The 15858-nt window shown below is 30.6% G+C and overlaps 1 protein-coding gene across 1 annotated transcript in view; it reads right to left on the reverse strand.

Moving 5' to 3' along the window:
* Positions 1-15607, reverse strand: part of LOC107443472 (blocked early in transport 5) — an 88181-nt gene extending 72574 nt beyond the window's left edge. Inside the window, exon 1 of the mRNA XM_021145238.4 lies at positions 15475-15607. The gene's annotated coding sequence lies outside the window, so the exon portion shown is untranslated. The remainder of the gene's footprint in view (positions 1-15474) is intronic.
* Positions 15608-15858: the final 251 nt, after the last annotated feature.

A 15858-nucleotide genomic window follows, 5' to 3' on the forward strand; every position in this document is an offset into this window, starting at 1 on the left:
AACCCAATCCAGAAGACAAGGGGACTCCTGGATCAAGTATTGGGAGAAATGTAGCCTTCGTGGAGGACTTTTTGATGGAACTAACCTGCATTTAGGGTACATGGAGAGGAAAACTACGAAAACCTATAGGTTCGAATCCCAGCGATGATTGGTTGATACGAATTCCGCATCCGGCTTGCACCAATCACAGTGCTAACGGAAAATATCCTCAGTGGTAGACGAATCATGGGTTAGAGTCCCCTTGCCGTCAGGCTAACCATAGAAGGTTTTCCTCTCCATGGAACGCAAATGCCGGTTAGTTCCATCTAAAAGTCCTCCACGAAGGCTACATTTCTCCCAATACTCGATCCAGGAGTCCCCTTGTCTTCTGGATTGGGTTCAAAATGACAAGGCTACGGAGTTGAACATTAGTAGTCGTAAGCCCAAAATTAGGTTGGCTGTTCAACGACGGTTATAAAAGTGCCACTGCCCAGTGTGCATTTAACCGGTACACCGAACACTGATGTGCGTACCTCCTTAATCTATCCTCAGCAGATATTAAAATATCGAATAAATATAACAAATATTTCTGACATTTCACCACGGTAACTTATATATATATATATATATATATATATATATATATATATATATATATATATATATATATATATATATATATATATATATATATATATATATATATATATATATATATATATAAACAAAGAATTAATAAAATAATATAAAATAGAAAAACTATTAATGGGAGAAAGCAAAGGTCTTCATCAGGACGCATCCTTTATTATAATTAAATGCGATATTTCTGAATAAAGAATAATATTTATCCTAAAGTTCAAATTAAAGAGAAAACATTGAAAAAATTACAGAATAATGAAAAGGGAAGAATAAAATTATTAAAATAAAATTAAAAAAAATTTCATTAAAAAACCGGGGGGGGGGGAATGTAATCTCTTCTAAATGTAATCTAAACATGTAAAATAGCTGACGCGATTATATCCGCAAAATGGAAGTCTCGTAAATCGTAGGTTTTACCTGTAAAATCTAGGATTTACCAAATGTCAGGCTTTCAACATAACACACATATAATAGGACTATGTAACGGACGGTCATCGGTCAGTACTAGAGCGGGGATTTTAAAACGAAACATAAGCTGCTCGTGTATATTTAAAAATAGCCGAATCGTTTTAAATGTATTAATTCGCAGCAATGGGAACAATACTTTTCCTGGTGATTGAGAGTGTATCCGATGTTGAATTGAGGTTAGGAGGGATGGATGGATGAGAGGACCTTCAACTTGAGGGAATAGGCAGTCAGTTCATCGTGCGGAAGAGAGCATTAACACTGAAAGGGACGATTGCCTCTTGACACACTTTTTCCCACAATGTTTGTTTACATTTGTGGAAGATGCTGCTCTATTTATCACTCTCTTCTCTTAATTGTTCCAAACAGATTTTTCCTTACCTTTTCTACAAGTGAATAAATTATTCAGATATTTTATTTCTCTACAAACATATCTAAAAAGGTTGTTGTCGGTGCATTTCTTAGTGGCTAAAAAAACGAACAAAAAAAAATGTGATATGATCCTTAATTAAGGCAGGTAAATCGTTGGCTGGCTGTCATCAACTTAAAATTAATAAAATTCAGAATGGTATTTACCCGGAATGATTTATTAATCATCCCTTTCTGTTCTCGATTACGCTTTTTGATCATGAATCCGAATGAAAAGTTTAAAGCATAGAGTGGTGTTCCTTTATGACCTTTTTTTGAAATATTTCGATAATATTAGCTTATTTTTTTAACATTTTGTGATGTAGATATTTAACTACCTTTCTGCAATTGCTAAAAAAAGTAAAGCATTCCCGCAACAGCCCGCTGTGGGCTGGTAGTTCACAATTTCGAAATTAATACAAAGAGATTTTGAAGAGCTGCACTATTCGAATTGTAGCAATGTGGTCAACATTGTGCACAGAATGTCTTTACTTCTTAGAAAAGCCGGTAAACATCTGTATGAAGCTGATTGGACTTCAAGACGCTACTGGGGATCTTATCCCTGTTCCTTACTAAGAAAGTGCAGTGTTTTAAAAACTAAATCATCTCAACTTCAAGAATGAAACTGGCACACATTATGGTGCACATAATACTGTATAAAACAACATAAAAAGTATTAACTAGAAAATTATGGTGTTACAGAAATTATCTTGTGTATGAAATGAATAAATCAGATGTGTCAGTTCGAAGTAGAAAAAGTATCTCCAGTATAGAGTATGAACACCACTATAGCAGCAATACAGCGATGTCTGATGCTTTCAAAAATGAGGTCTACCTGTTCCGATGGAAGCATTGTTCTTGCTAAGCAGTTACAAGGGTAGCAAGGGTCTGAGGAAAAGGATAATTCAGGGTTCATACAGAGATCAGAAGAAGAAATCCAAGGAGTCCAAAATTTTAAGGACTTATCAAAAATTTAAAAACTTCGTGCAAAAGATAACTAGACAGTTTTTTTTTAAAATTAAAAAGCAGTTATTATAAGGAACTTGCAAAAATGTGTAATTTGCATATTTTTTTCTAGCCCTTTTGAAATAAATTTTGACTTTGTCAAACTTCATCAAGAAAAATAAATAAAGTTATCACTTTTACACATAAATATATTTTCCAGTATCAAATATTGTAATAAATCTGGTTAAAGTACAAATGTTAAAGATTAACATAAAAACCTAAAAATCTTATATTTTTAAATTTGAATACATAAGGAAAATCTTAGGCATTTTGTACAAGGAAAAAAAATCATAGTAAATTAATTAAGTTTGCTTGCAACATGTAAAATTAAAATTATTTATGTTAGTAGAATAAAAACTGTTGGCATCTTTAAATTGAATCGTATTTGATTTTCATGAAACACTCAATTTATTGTCAAGAAAAAACAATGACTTTAGAACAATTTAAGGTGAGTAAAGCAACTACGAAACCGTAGTTTTTAGTTATCTCCTTATTTACTTTTTTTTCGTGGTTTTAAAATAAAGACTTAAATATTTATTTTTCAATTTGATGAAAGTGGTTTAAAAAAAATTGGGAAAAAAATCTCAACATATATGATAGGACATCTAGATTACAGGAGTTTGTTGTGAAGTGTTCTGTTCTACTCACAATTTTGTGAATTTGTGAAAATTGGTTGTTCTGCTCCTTCCTAACTTTTGAAACATTTTATTTAGAAATATCTACTTTTTTAGCTATTAAAAAAATGGCGGCTTGTAATTGCAAGAAAGTTTTTTTTAATCAAATAAATCTAATTTTTTTAAAGAATTATGAATTTTACCAACACTGATGAGTATGCATTATTTATTCAAAAATATCAGAAATTCCACTTTAATAGTAGAATAAGAATAATTTCGAGGGTTAATCATTTCTATAAGGATAGATAATCAAAATATTAATCGTTAATAATCGTTTGAAAAATAAACTATTAAATTCGTTTGACAAAGTGATTATTACGAAACGTCAGATGAAAACGATATAATAAAAATCTTTATCACCCTCTTATAAAAGTCGCTTTCAAATTTCCAAATTTAAAGTTTAGCTATTCAATAAAATAAGACATTTGAAAAGGTATTCTTGTGGGAAACAATTATTCATCAATATAACATACTAGGTTGTGCACAATCTGAATAATTCATTTTAACCACTCTTATAGAAAAAAAAAATGAATAGTAAGAAAGCGACAAAAATATTCAATGGAAGACGCGGATTTGAATTGCAATAGGAAACTATTTAAGTATGTGGCAACGCTAATGAGAGAACGTTTATTAAATATTTTTCCTCTTTCCGGGGCCGAAGATTCATCATTGATCGAATCAGTTGAAGAGCGAAAGAGGATTATCACCTGTTCAACGACACAGTTTTCGTTTATTTATAAAAAGAAGTCAGCGACCGACCTCACTCTTTTCACTGCCAATCTTCTTTGTTAGAAGCACATTCGAACAGTAGCTCTTTGAACACGCATCATGCATGCAAATATCGTTTGGTATATGAGGGAGAACACACAGGGAAGAAGACATCATTCTTTTTTTTAATCAATATATAGATACGAAAACGTTTTCCTAAATGTTTTAGCTAAAGTCAGAATAAAAAAGTTAACAGAGATTCCTGGATATTATGGATTCTTTAGGTCACCCAGAACTTCCGAATTACTGGATACTTTAAACTAAAAGCGAGACCCTATTTAAAAAATGAATTCTCCACCCCTTTGTCCTTCTATTAAAATGCACATAGATAATTTTTTATTTATTGATAGAGAAAATAAAGAATTTCTGACCAAGAAGATATTTGGACAATCGGAGGATTTTAATTATAACTGATCAAACCTGTACAAAGGAAAAGCAGCGATGTAATATTTGTTTAATTAATTAGATATTTATTTAATATTTATTATTCATAATTTATTTAATCTTTAGGTTGCTTTTATGAAATTATTTCAAGTAAAATGCCATTAAAATAGAAATAGCATTTTTTTTTAAGAAAAAAAATAATATCTCTAGTAACAATATATTGAACAAATTATGAAACGAACAAGCATTTATAAATATTCCGATACTATTTCTTACAGCGCTTTTCAAATCAAAATAAAATAACTACATTCTTTGATAAAAAAAAATGTGTTTCCCTAATAACCATTTTCAACTTTTATAGCTGTTCTTTTAAGTTATCATTCCGTAGTTCACCTTATGCATATGTTACAGTGCATGACCAAAATCAAGAGAATGTCGACTTTCATCTGTGAATGTCAACAATTACATAGTCGATGAAAGTCAACAACCACCAATTTCGGCCATTCACAGAAACACATATACACAAAAACAAATTCATAACTAGACTAGATACAGCAAGACAATGACTGCAAATTTAACTGCAGTCCTTGGTTTTAGGTTATGTTAGTTTTGATTGAACATTAAACATAATTTAGGATTATTAATGATAAAACAATGAAAAATCTGCATTCCTCTAATTAAATATTTTAACGAATCTTTTATAGGTTGTGAGGTTCACATTTCAGTGAACGCGTCTACTTCGCTGGATGGTACACAGTGAAAAGTTGACTTGCTATTTGTGACTGCGTCATTGTTCTCTTCGCGCTGTTGTTTCTCAGTCTTATTTACACACAACGGGATCCTGCATACACTTGACTGCTAATAACAACAGAGGAGAAACCACACACATAATCGTCAACCTAATACAGCTCTCACGACAAACGCTCGAAACTCGGTGAATGTAATACAGCTCTCGTCACAAGTACTCAAAATCCGGTGAACTTAATACAACTCTCCAGCTCCTTCGCAAATACTGCAAATAGCGGTATCAGTTCACAGAATTCTATCCCTGATAAAATTTCGGTGGGGGAGTATTGTGGCGTAACTATCGCTACGATTATTAAACATCAATTCACTAGTATAGAAAGACTAACACGATTCAATTTTGAGGCACTTTTTGATAGATGAAGGTTGACATGGTCGAAAGATTCATTCCCCCAACAGGATAAAATATTTTTTCCCGTTTTCACTCAACGATTTTTGGCGTATTTGACGCCTTGTAACGTGTAAGAGGAATTATTGAGTAAAACATGCTTTTAATCTTTGGTGTGTCATTTTTATAAATAAATTGATGATTGATTGCCATTTACCCTCCGGCAGTATCTCTATCGAAACATGTAAAATACAAGATTGTCTCCTAATCAGAAAAAGAGAAATCTAGCAAGCGGTATCTAAAGTCATAAATGGATTTTTTTCTGTCAAAATTATACCTATATAACTGTGAAATAGCATTTCTAGAAACATAGTTAAGTTGCATTATACATTTGTCTATTTCTAGTTCTTTTTTTTAAAAAAAATATCTTGATTTTTGCGTAATTTACGCTAAATAAACTTTGCTGCTCTCCGTCCCGATTCGTTTTTGTCCGTTTAAACAGATAAAAATATTATTTTTTAGAACTTAATAATGAAAAACAGACATATGGTAACACACAAATGTATAATATAAAAATTGCATATCCTAAAGTAACAAATGCATATTTTTATTATTTTAATATTTTTTAAGAAAAAAACATTATTTATCAAGAACTGTTTTTCCCCGATCCTATAAAGAAGCCTTTGCGACCCATTTTTTATTTTTTTAAAAAAAAATTCTTAATATATCGGAAAAGATTTCCATCATCGTTTAAAAAATCGTTTGTTAAAAAAATCTAAATAATGAAAAGTTAAACTAAAATTTAAAACTTCTGACGTAAAATATCCTCAGTGGTATCATGGGCTGGAGTCCCCTTGCCGACAGGCTAACCGCGGGAGGTTTTCGTGGTTTTCTTTTCCATGTAACGCAAATGCCGGTTAGTTCCATCAAAAAGTCCTCCCTGAAGGCAAATTTCTCCCAATATTCGATGCAGGAGTTCCCTTGTCTTCTGAATTGGGTTCAAAATTACAAGGCTACGGAGTTGTACATTAGTAGTCGTAAAACCAAAATTGGATCGGCTGTTCAACGATGGTTATAAAATAAAATAAATAAGTAATGAGGTCGCCATTAATAAAATCTAAATAATAAAATCAACCTCTTTTTACTAATGTTAAAAGCAGTTGACAGTTACAAACTAGGGATATTTTTTTTAAAATAAGTGATGAGATCGCCATTAAAAAAAATCACTAAATTACAAAGTCAGTCGCTTTTTAAGATCCTGTCTGCAAGAACGGAATCATTTAAATATTAAAATATGCTAAAACCATTCCCTTATATAATCCTAATCACCATTTTAAAATTTAATTTTAGTAGGGTATATGTTTAAAATAAATAATAACTTAGATCTTTTTTATTTTCTCAAGAGCATATAAATAACAAATTCCAACCAACAAAAAGTTACAGGAGTGGATCTTTTAGGAAAATTGAACGATGAGAGTTCAAAAAACTCCGTTAACGAATAAAGAATAGTCATAATATGCCTATTATCACTCATTCAATAAGGTTAATGAATGCCAGAAAAGAGCTTGATATTTTAAAACGAGATTTAGAAAAAGAAATCTTAAATGCTGAAAAAAACTTTTAAACTATGTTGAATCTTTAATTTTATTAATCAAACAAAATGCTAATATTTCAAAACCTCTTTGTATATTAAAAGAAATGTAGATCATGTTTAATTAGAATGTCAAGCGTAGATTCCGAAAAAATTAAGCAGTAATGTAGTAATTTATTACCCATTCGAAAAATGGGTCTTGGTTTAGATTTGATGGCGTGCACACACTTTTCAACTGTGTTCAAGAGTAATAGTAAACAGTGCGCATGCGTCGTCATTGCATGCGTTGCTATGGCGACCGTTGCTGTTTTTCTTTTTCTTTTCACTAGCAGGCATCTTTAATGTATTTACATAATAATAATTTAAAGTATTTTTACATTCTTTACATTATTAACTTCTAATTTCTGGCGCGACGGTGATTTTAATATAAATATGAATGCTGGAAGAAGGAAAAGTATTTTGTGACGTCTTGAAACACGTACATAGGCAGGATTTGAAAACCAATCCAACGACAAACATCAATTGAGACAGTTCTTGCAACCCATGATTTGTAATGTTGTGGCGTTTAACGGAGTCTATGCAGAAAGAAAAAGCATTTGACCAATGGGTAACCAGTGATCGTCTAAAGGCAATCACAACTTCTATTTAGCTTTTTAACTTTTAGTCTAATTTTGTTCATAAGTGTGGATATTCCGATTTATAAAAGCAGTCGCTTCATAAAATCAACTATTCTCAGAATAAATATGATTGCAATACAATAGTGTTACAACTATATATACCAGGGGTTTCCAACTGGCGGCCCGGGGGCCGCATCCGGCCCGCGAACTAAAATTAGCCAATTTGTCATTTTTTGCGGACTATTTTCGTAAAAAATATACATGGGTTTAAAATACTTTTCTCGTTAATAAAAATCTAATTTCCTCGTTTCTGCGAAATTTAACATTCCAACGGTGCAAAAAAATTTATTTCTCAGGTTTTGTATCCAAGAAAATATTTATTCAAATACAAAAATAATCGTGTATGTTGCTCTTTTTTTATTTCATTTTTTTTTGTATTTTGTGAATATATTTTAGCATGTGCGTATCAGAAATTTTCTCGAAGAAATTCTCCGATTTAACTTTTTGAAACCACTCATTTTGGACGAAACTTTTTACTCACACATTTGTAAATTTTAAATATAAATATCTATTCTCTGGTAGTTGCAGCAGACAAACCTCAATTTTCCCATTGAATATATTTTGTGTGCTACTATGTAAGTTTTAATACCAACATTTTTAAAGTTTTATTTCCTAACAATTTTATATCTGTTGCAATTGTTTAATACATAGGTGCACATTAAAGTTAATGTAGCCCGAATTTTTATTATTTATTTAATATTTTTAGAAATATTATTCATAACAATTAAATATTTTTAAAAATCTACTTATTTTAATTTGTAATTCAATACTTTTGTTTTGTACAACTTGGTAAAAATCTGACAGTTATATTTAATGTTCCTTCAAACATAAAGGAGTCCTACATAAAATTTTGATAAAGTTGCGGCCCGCCATTTGATTTGTGTTTTTAATTGTGGCCCCCGGCTTCATGTTAGTTGGAAACCCCTGATATATACAATACTAAACTACTTTAAACAAAAAGTGGCGTATTGAAACAGTAACTACGTAAAAAAGGTAGCGATTTACAGTCGTTTCGTTCTTTGTAGCGGGTTAATCCCAACCCTTGATTAATTAAGAAGTAAAATCATAAAAGAAAATGTACTCAGCCTTTGAGAAATAGGAAAGGAGCGTGGATTTATTTAAAAAACACTAGCTACCGAATAATCTATTTATATATATGTATACATATATTGTTAAAGAATGCAATTTAATAAAGATTAATATGGAATTAGAATAGATTTTATCAGATGAAGCGGAACAACACTTTTCTATTCGTTCGACCTTCATGGAAATTGTTCTACTAATCCAGTGAAGATTTTTCCTATTGTTAGTTGGAAAACAATGGAAGAGGGGGGGGGGGAGAAATCGGACCCAGAAACCGAGTTTCGGAGGATGGGTGTTTCCGACCTTCACTTTAACGCTTCGGAATTAATTCCGTTTCAGAGGAAAGGGGCATTGAAAAAGTTTCAGAATGGAACAAAATATTAAAAAAATAAGAAAGGAAAAATATTTTGCGCACTTTACAAAATAAATCAGCGATAAAATTAATGGTATCAGTTGCCGGAATTACATTCATATCTTAACGAAATTTCGCCTCGAAATGTCAGTTTCAACGAAAAATATTCGTATGTTCGTGAGATGTTTAGACTCGTTTGGATGCATCTTCAGAAAAATCGAATGGATTTAGGAACAAAATCTCTTGACTGAAATATCGTTTTTTTTTTTCTTTTCCTTTTTAAAAATTTATTTTATAACCGTAGTTGAACAGTCGACCCAATTTTGGGTGCGCGACTTACTAATGTTTAACTCCGTAGCCTTGTAATTTTAAACCCAATCCAAGAGATAAGGGAATTTCTGGATCAAGTATTGGGAGAAATTTGCCTTCGTGGAGGACTTTTTGATGGAACTAACCCCCATTTGCCCCAAGGAGAGGAAAACCACGAAAACCTCCCAAGGTTATTATGACGGCTAGGGAACTGTAACCCAAAATCCGTCTACCTCTGAGGATATCTTACGTCAGCACTGTGGTCGGTGCAAGCCGGAAGCGGAATTCGTATCAATCAGCTTTCGCTGGGATTCGAACCCAGTTCAATTCATTGGAAGTCGAACGCTTTATCCCCTGAACCATCACCGTTCGAAATATCGGGTTTATAAGTTTTAAGATTATATAAGTTTTATATATATATATATATATATATATATATATATATATATATATATATATATATATATATATATATATATATATATATATATATATATATATATATATATATATATATATATATATGCACACACACTCAAGCATATACAACATATACAAGTTCGTTACATTGAAACTCAGAGAATGGGACATATTTTCGATTGGGACCTATAAAAGCATATAATATTAAATTTTGACAACTATTATTTTTTTCCCAAATTAATTATTAATAAAAATATAATCACGGCAATTAAATACAAGCAAATTAATTGAAAACAAGTTATTAAAGTTTTTCCAGTTTAATTGGTTTTTTAAGTTATGATCGGTAATTTCATTAAAATATTTTCACTGCTTTTGGACGAAACGGGCCTTTACTCTCTCTGCATATTTTACTGATTAAAAGTATACCATACCATAATAATAGCCATCAATATCAAAATAATAGCGAAGAATAATACGAGAATGTATAAATAAATATTTACAAGTAAATACTTTAAGAGAAAGGAAGAGTAACGAATAAAAGTAAAGAGTTAGAGTAAAATAAGCAATTTACAGGTAAAGACTGCGATATAAAGACTGTGACAATTAATTTCCTTCTGGTGAAAGCCAAAGATCCCTTTGCTTCCCTAGCAGCAAAATAACTTGGGCCCTCATTGGTCCTATATTCATGAATCTTGGCTACGTAAGGGTTCAAAGGGCCTTTATTTTTCCGATATAGGCCCTATATAGAATTTTTCGATTCATCCGATATTTTACAGTCACTTTACAACCAATATCGGCCCTATGTAGAATTGTCAGATTCACACCCGATATTTTATATCCATTATTTAGACAATATAGGTTCTATATTGGCCAATGTAGGCCCTATATAGGCCATTCCAGGACCAATATTAAAAAATCTAGACATCCCAATATTGGTCCCTCGGTGCATGTTCTTTTAGGACCCATATCTAGCCAATTTTGAAGCCAACTGGAGCCAAGGTAAAATTGTTACTAGGGTTTATTAATAACAAAGTTGCATGTTCTTTTTTTTAAAATGAGAATGCTTGAAGAACAATCAAAATTTCGGATGAACAAGTTAATTTTTATATTGAAATAGAATGTTCCATTTGCTTCGCAACGATCTTCTGTTTCTTAACGACAAATAGAATATAACATCAAAATAAAATGCTACTCAAATTAAAAGATCCTGATACTTTTGTTCCATGACCACAGATTTAACCTATAATAGGCCAATTCAGTACAACTGTTAATTGAATTGTAATACTTCTCAAAATATTGGAACAATAACGTTAACATCATTTAATTCAGAATTGGTACTTTAGTACTAATAAAGCAAGTACAAATCTTTCTTCTTTCTAAACATCAGAGTTATCGCTTGCTTTCGGCCAAAAGAGAAGCTTGTCATGTGACATCTTTTTTTTTGTTGGTAGATTCGTGTTTTGTGTTTATTCAGGAGCGTTAAGATTGGATCATAGTTCTACAAGACTTTGCTAGATTAAAAAATATTTCAGAATTCTTTTAAAATGTATAAATTGTCTAAACAGTTCACATTTTTACAACATTAAGAAAGTTTTAATTTTTGAATGGTTTTAAAAAACGGTAGAAATATATCTTTTGATAAAACTAACTACAATTTGATTCAATAGTGTTTAGAAAAATCTGATGTTACTTTGTAACATCGCAAAATATTAATTTTTTTTAAAAATTGCTTTATCAATAATATAAAAACGTGTATAAATATTAATCCATCACAACAAACAATAATATAACAACAAACTATAATATAACAACAAACAATAATATAACAACAAACAATAATCTCGTAAAATCATGAATATCTTTCCATGTACTGGGAATTTTTCAAAACATTTACAAGAAAAGATTTTATGTCAAAAAGTCAAAATATAAAATAAAAATTGAGGAAAAAAAAATGCTGCATTACTTTTAAAAAAATCCGCCTTCTTCTCTATAACTTTCTAATTTTATTTTAACTTAACACTGCTATGATAAGGTTAAGCAGCTTTAATACTTCTGATAGTATTGAAATTATTTCAATAAACGATTTCAGTTGAAAAAGTTAAAGAACTAATAATTTAGTATTAAAAAATTTATATATTTATCGAATCGTTTTGTATTAATCATCCCTAAAACCTCTTTTGTCAGGAAAAATATGTGTTAAAAACATTTTCTCTAAAAAAACACGCTATAGGACAATATAATAAACCTACAAAAACAATAAAAGATAAGTGCTTGAATTTGGGAATATATTTCTATTAATTTCAAATAAAGTATTTTGATTTGCAACAACATCACCAGTCATTAACGCAATAAAAATGTTTAAAAAAAATAAAGTTAAAATCACACATTTTACTTTAAAAAAATGTCTAAATCTTAATAAAAAACATATTTTTCCATTCTTTATGAAACATAAATTATTGGAACAAATTTATTAATCTCGCTATTCAGTTAAAATTACCATATCTTACCCCTTTTATAATTTTTTTTTAAGAATCAATAGATCAAAACAGAATATATGTTTATCAAATTCATACTAAAACAATATGAATTATTTAGTTCGCAATGGCTCAGTGGTTAAACTATTTAGTTTTCTTTAAAGAGAACTAGGATTCGATCTCAGGTTGCGACTTAAAGCTCACCCATATTTGGATCGATAACTGTCAGCTTTCCTGGAAAGTAAAGGCGGTTGATGCGAAATGCTGACCACATAACCGATGTTCATGATTTCGTCGATCAAGTTAAGGTTTAACCTTAACCTCTATTACCCCCTGATTCATAACTGTCTATTGAAGGAATGCTATTTTTATGAATTATTTAGAAATCGAAAAATATGCGATTTTAACATTTTAAAATATATATATTTTTTAAAAGAACTAAATAAAATAACGAACGATATTCTGAAGACAAATTAAATATTTATACAATTTTCATTCATCATCAATCAAAATTTCTTAATTTTAAAGTCTCTTTAATGTATGTTAAGAATTAAAAATACATATACTTTAAAAAAAAAATTTGACGGTTTAATAAACACTTTGTGTTTTTTTTAAATTTTTTTAATTCATAACCGTCGTTGAACAGCTGACCCAATTTTTTGGGTTTTTAAGACTGCTTGTTTTCAACTCCGTAGCCTTGTAATTTTGAACCCAATCCAGAAGACAAGAGAACTCCTGGATCAAGTATTGGGAGAAATTTGATTTCATGGAACACTTTTTGATGGAACTAACCCGCATTTGCGTTACATGGAGAGCAAGACCACGAGAACCTCCTACATTTAACCTGACGGTAAGGGGACTCTAATCGATGATCAGTCTACCACTGAGGATATTTCACGTCAGCGCTGTGGTCGGTGAAAGCCGGATGCGGAATTCGTATCGACCAGCCATCTCTGAAATTCGAACCCGGCTCACCTCATTGGAAGGCTAAAGGTTCTATCCCATGAGCCCTCGCTACTCAAACGCTTTGTATTTTCGTTAAGTGACATAACAACACAAAAAAGTACGCATGTGTTTAAAAATTACACGCAGAACAGAATAAATGCGTTTAAAAAATGAGCGCACAAATGAAAAAATACATTTAATAAATATAAGTAAAAAGGTATTTAATAAAGGCATGCATCGAACAAATACATGTAAAATTCAAAAAACAGTTATCGGGCTTATTGTAACTTATGATAATGTAACCTGGAGCAATAAAGATGAAAAAACTTATAAATATTTAAAAGAAAATTTTTAAGTAGAACCTTTAGACTGGTACAAATAAGTAATTCACAATGGATTAGAAACTATAATGAACTTAATCATCTAATTATAACAAATTCTATTTAAAAAAAATCGAGACACTCGGCATAGATGGTCCATTTAGAGACTATGAATGAAAATATGTAGTTGGGTGAAATCTTAAGATTAATAGTGACCGACCTACCCCCGGAGGAGTTTTTGGATAAGGGTTTCACCCTTTGCCACGTGAGAACTAAACACCACAAAATTAGAGTAATGGGTGAAATCTTAAATTGGAAACCTCTGAATTCAAGATCCAGGAGTAGTAGTTAAAAGATGGTTAGATTATATAACGAAAGATCGAACAATTATGAATAGTAGTAACTGGAAATCCAAGGCTAAGAGAAAACAGGTTCGAAATAACATTGTTCAAAAAACCGGGGCCCACAGAGAGCCGTAGCATCATAAAAGAAAAAAAAAAAAAGAGAAAACACGCATTTAATAAATACATGCAAAAGAACTTACACGAAAAAAGAATACATGCATATAACGAGTACATGCAAAAAAGAATGCACGCAATTAATAAATGCACGCAACAGAACTAACATAAAAATATGCATGCATATAATGAGTACATGCAAAAAAGAATGCACGCAATTAATAAATGCACGCAAAAGAGCTAACATAAAAAAAAAACGCATGCATGTAATGAGTACATGCAAAAAAGAATGCACGCATTTAATAAATACACGCAAAAAAGCTAACATAAAAAAATGCATGCATGTATTGAGTACATGTAAAAAAAGAATGCACGCATTTAATAAATACACGCAAAAGAGCTAACATAAGAAAATGCATGCATATAAGGAATACTAGCAAAAAAGAATGCATGGTATTCAGTCAATAATTCAAAAGAATCCATATATTGATTTTATAAATATCAGCAAAAACAAATGCATGTATTGAATAGACACATGCATTTAATAAATACATACATGCAGAAGAATGCAAGCATTTAAAAAAAAAGTTCAGAAAGGTAACCGAAATTAACGTCCAGATATTATCAACACATGACGAAAATTTAAAGAAAGTAAAAAAATTTTTTTGAGAAAATATCAGCAAGATGTAACTATTATAGCTAGAAAACAATTGCAAACTCATAATTGCAAGTTCAGCAAAAGGAAATTGATTTTTCACTCATGCACACAAATTATGTGCACCCTTTAATAAATACCCATCTAGAATTGAAATTTTTTAATCTAAAGTGTGAGTTAACATATCTAAAGTTAAGTTGAAACGTGATTATAATATAATATATAAAAATATATTGTCAATAAAATATATAATATATATTTTAAATTATATTAGTTAAAATACATATTGCCAAGTGCATCTTTGCAGCACCTACTCTCCACCTCCCTTACCTGGAATATTATTTTATATTTAAATAAGGGAAGGAGAAAAAATTGCACCAAAGGTGAAGAATTTATTGCATTTTGTCATTGTTCAATAGAAGTTTAATTATTTATGTTGAAACAACTGATCACAGTTATGGGGGAACGTGGTATCTGTTGCCAAATCGCAAACATAATTTTAGAAATTTTAATTAGAATTTTTAATTAAGAATTTTTGCTTTTTGCTTCATTTATAACTAATTATTTCGAAGCAGTTTTGAAAACGAATATATTTCCCGCATTTAAGGTTTTGCATATGATATTTGTTAAAATTCATTAAGTTTTCAAGTTTCAGAAACATTTTAATTAGTTTCCAAAAAAAAAAATTCCTTAATGAAAAGAATAGGAAACAAACTAATTGTAAAATGGTACTCACCAATGATTTTTGTCTTAACGATGAATATTCATGTCGTATGATATAAAAATTCCAAATAATCGGTGGTGTTTGTTCCGGGCGGCGGGGGGAAAACACAATCTAAAAACGAGTTGACGTTCGTTCTAAACCACTTTTAGAAAAAGAGTGAAACTTTTTCGCGGTCAAAAGAGCGCCATGCAACCGGTGTGTGACACCTACTTTCGGATTTGATCACTTTTTTTACGGTTGCCAGAATTGGCTACTCTTTCGCCATTTACGATGAATATAAACAAATACAAAACCTCTTCTTTTACCTATTAGTGTCACCATTTTCGAAAAATGTAAAATAATAATTTTACATAAAATTGATGTAATTTATATAAATTTCTAAATTCATTTCTTTTT

Source organism: Parasteatoda tepidariorum, chromosome 5 (assembly GCF_982258835.1).
Source record: "Parasteatoda tepidariorum strain Cologne lab strain chromosome 5, Ptep-v5.0, whole genome shotgun sequence".
Classification (NCBI taxonomy): domain Eukaryota; kingdom Metazoa; phylum Arthropoda; class Arachnida; order Araneae; family Theridiidae; genus Parasteatoda; species Parasteatoda tepidariorum.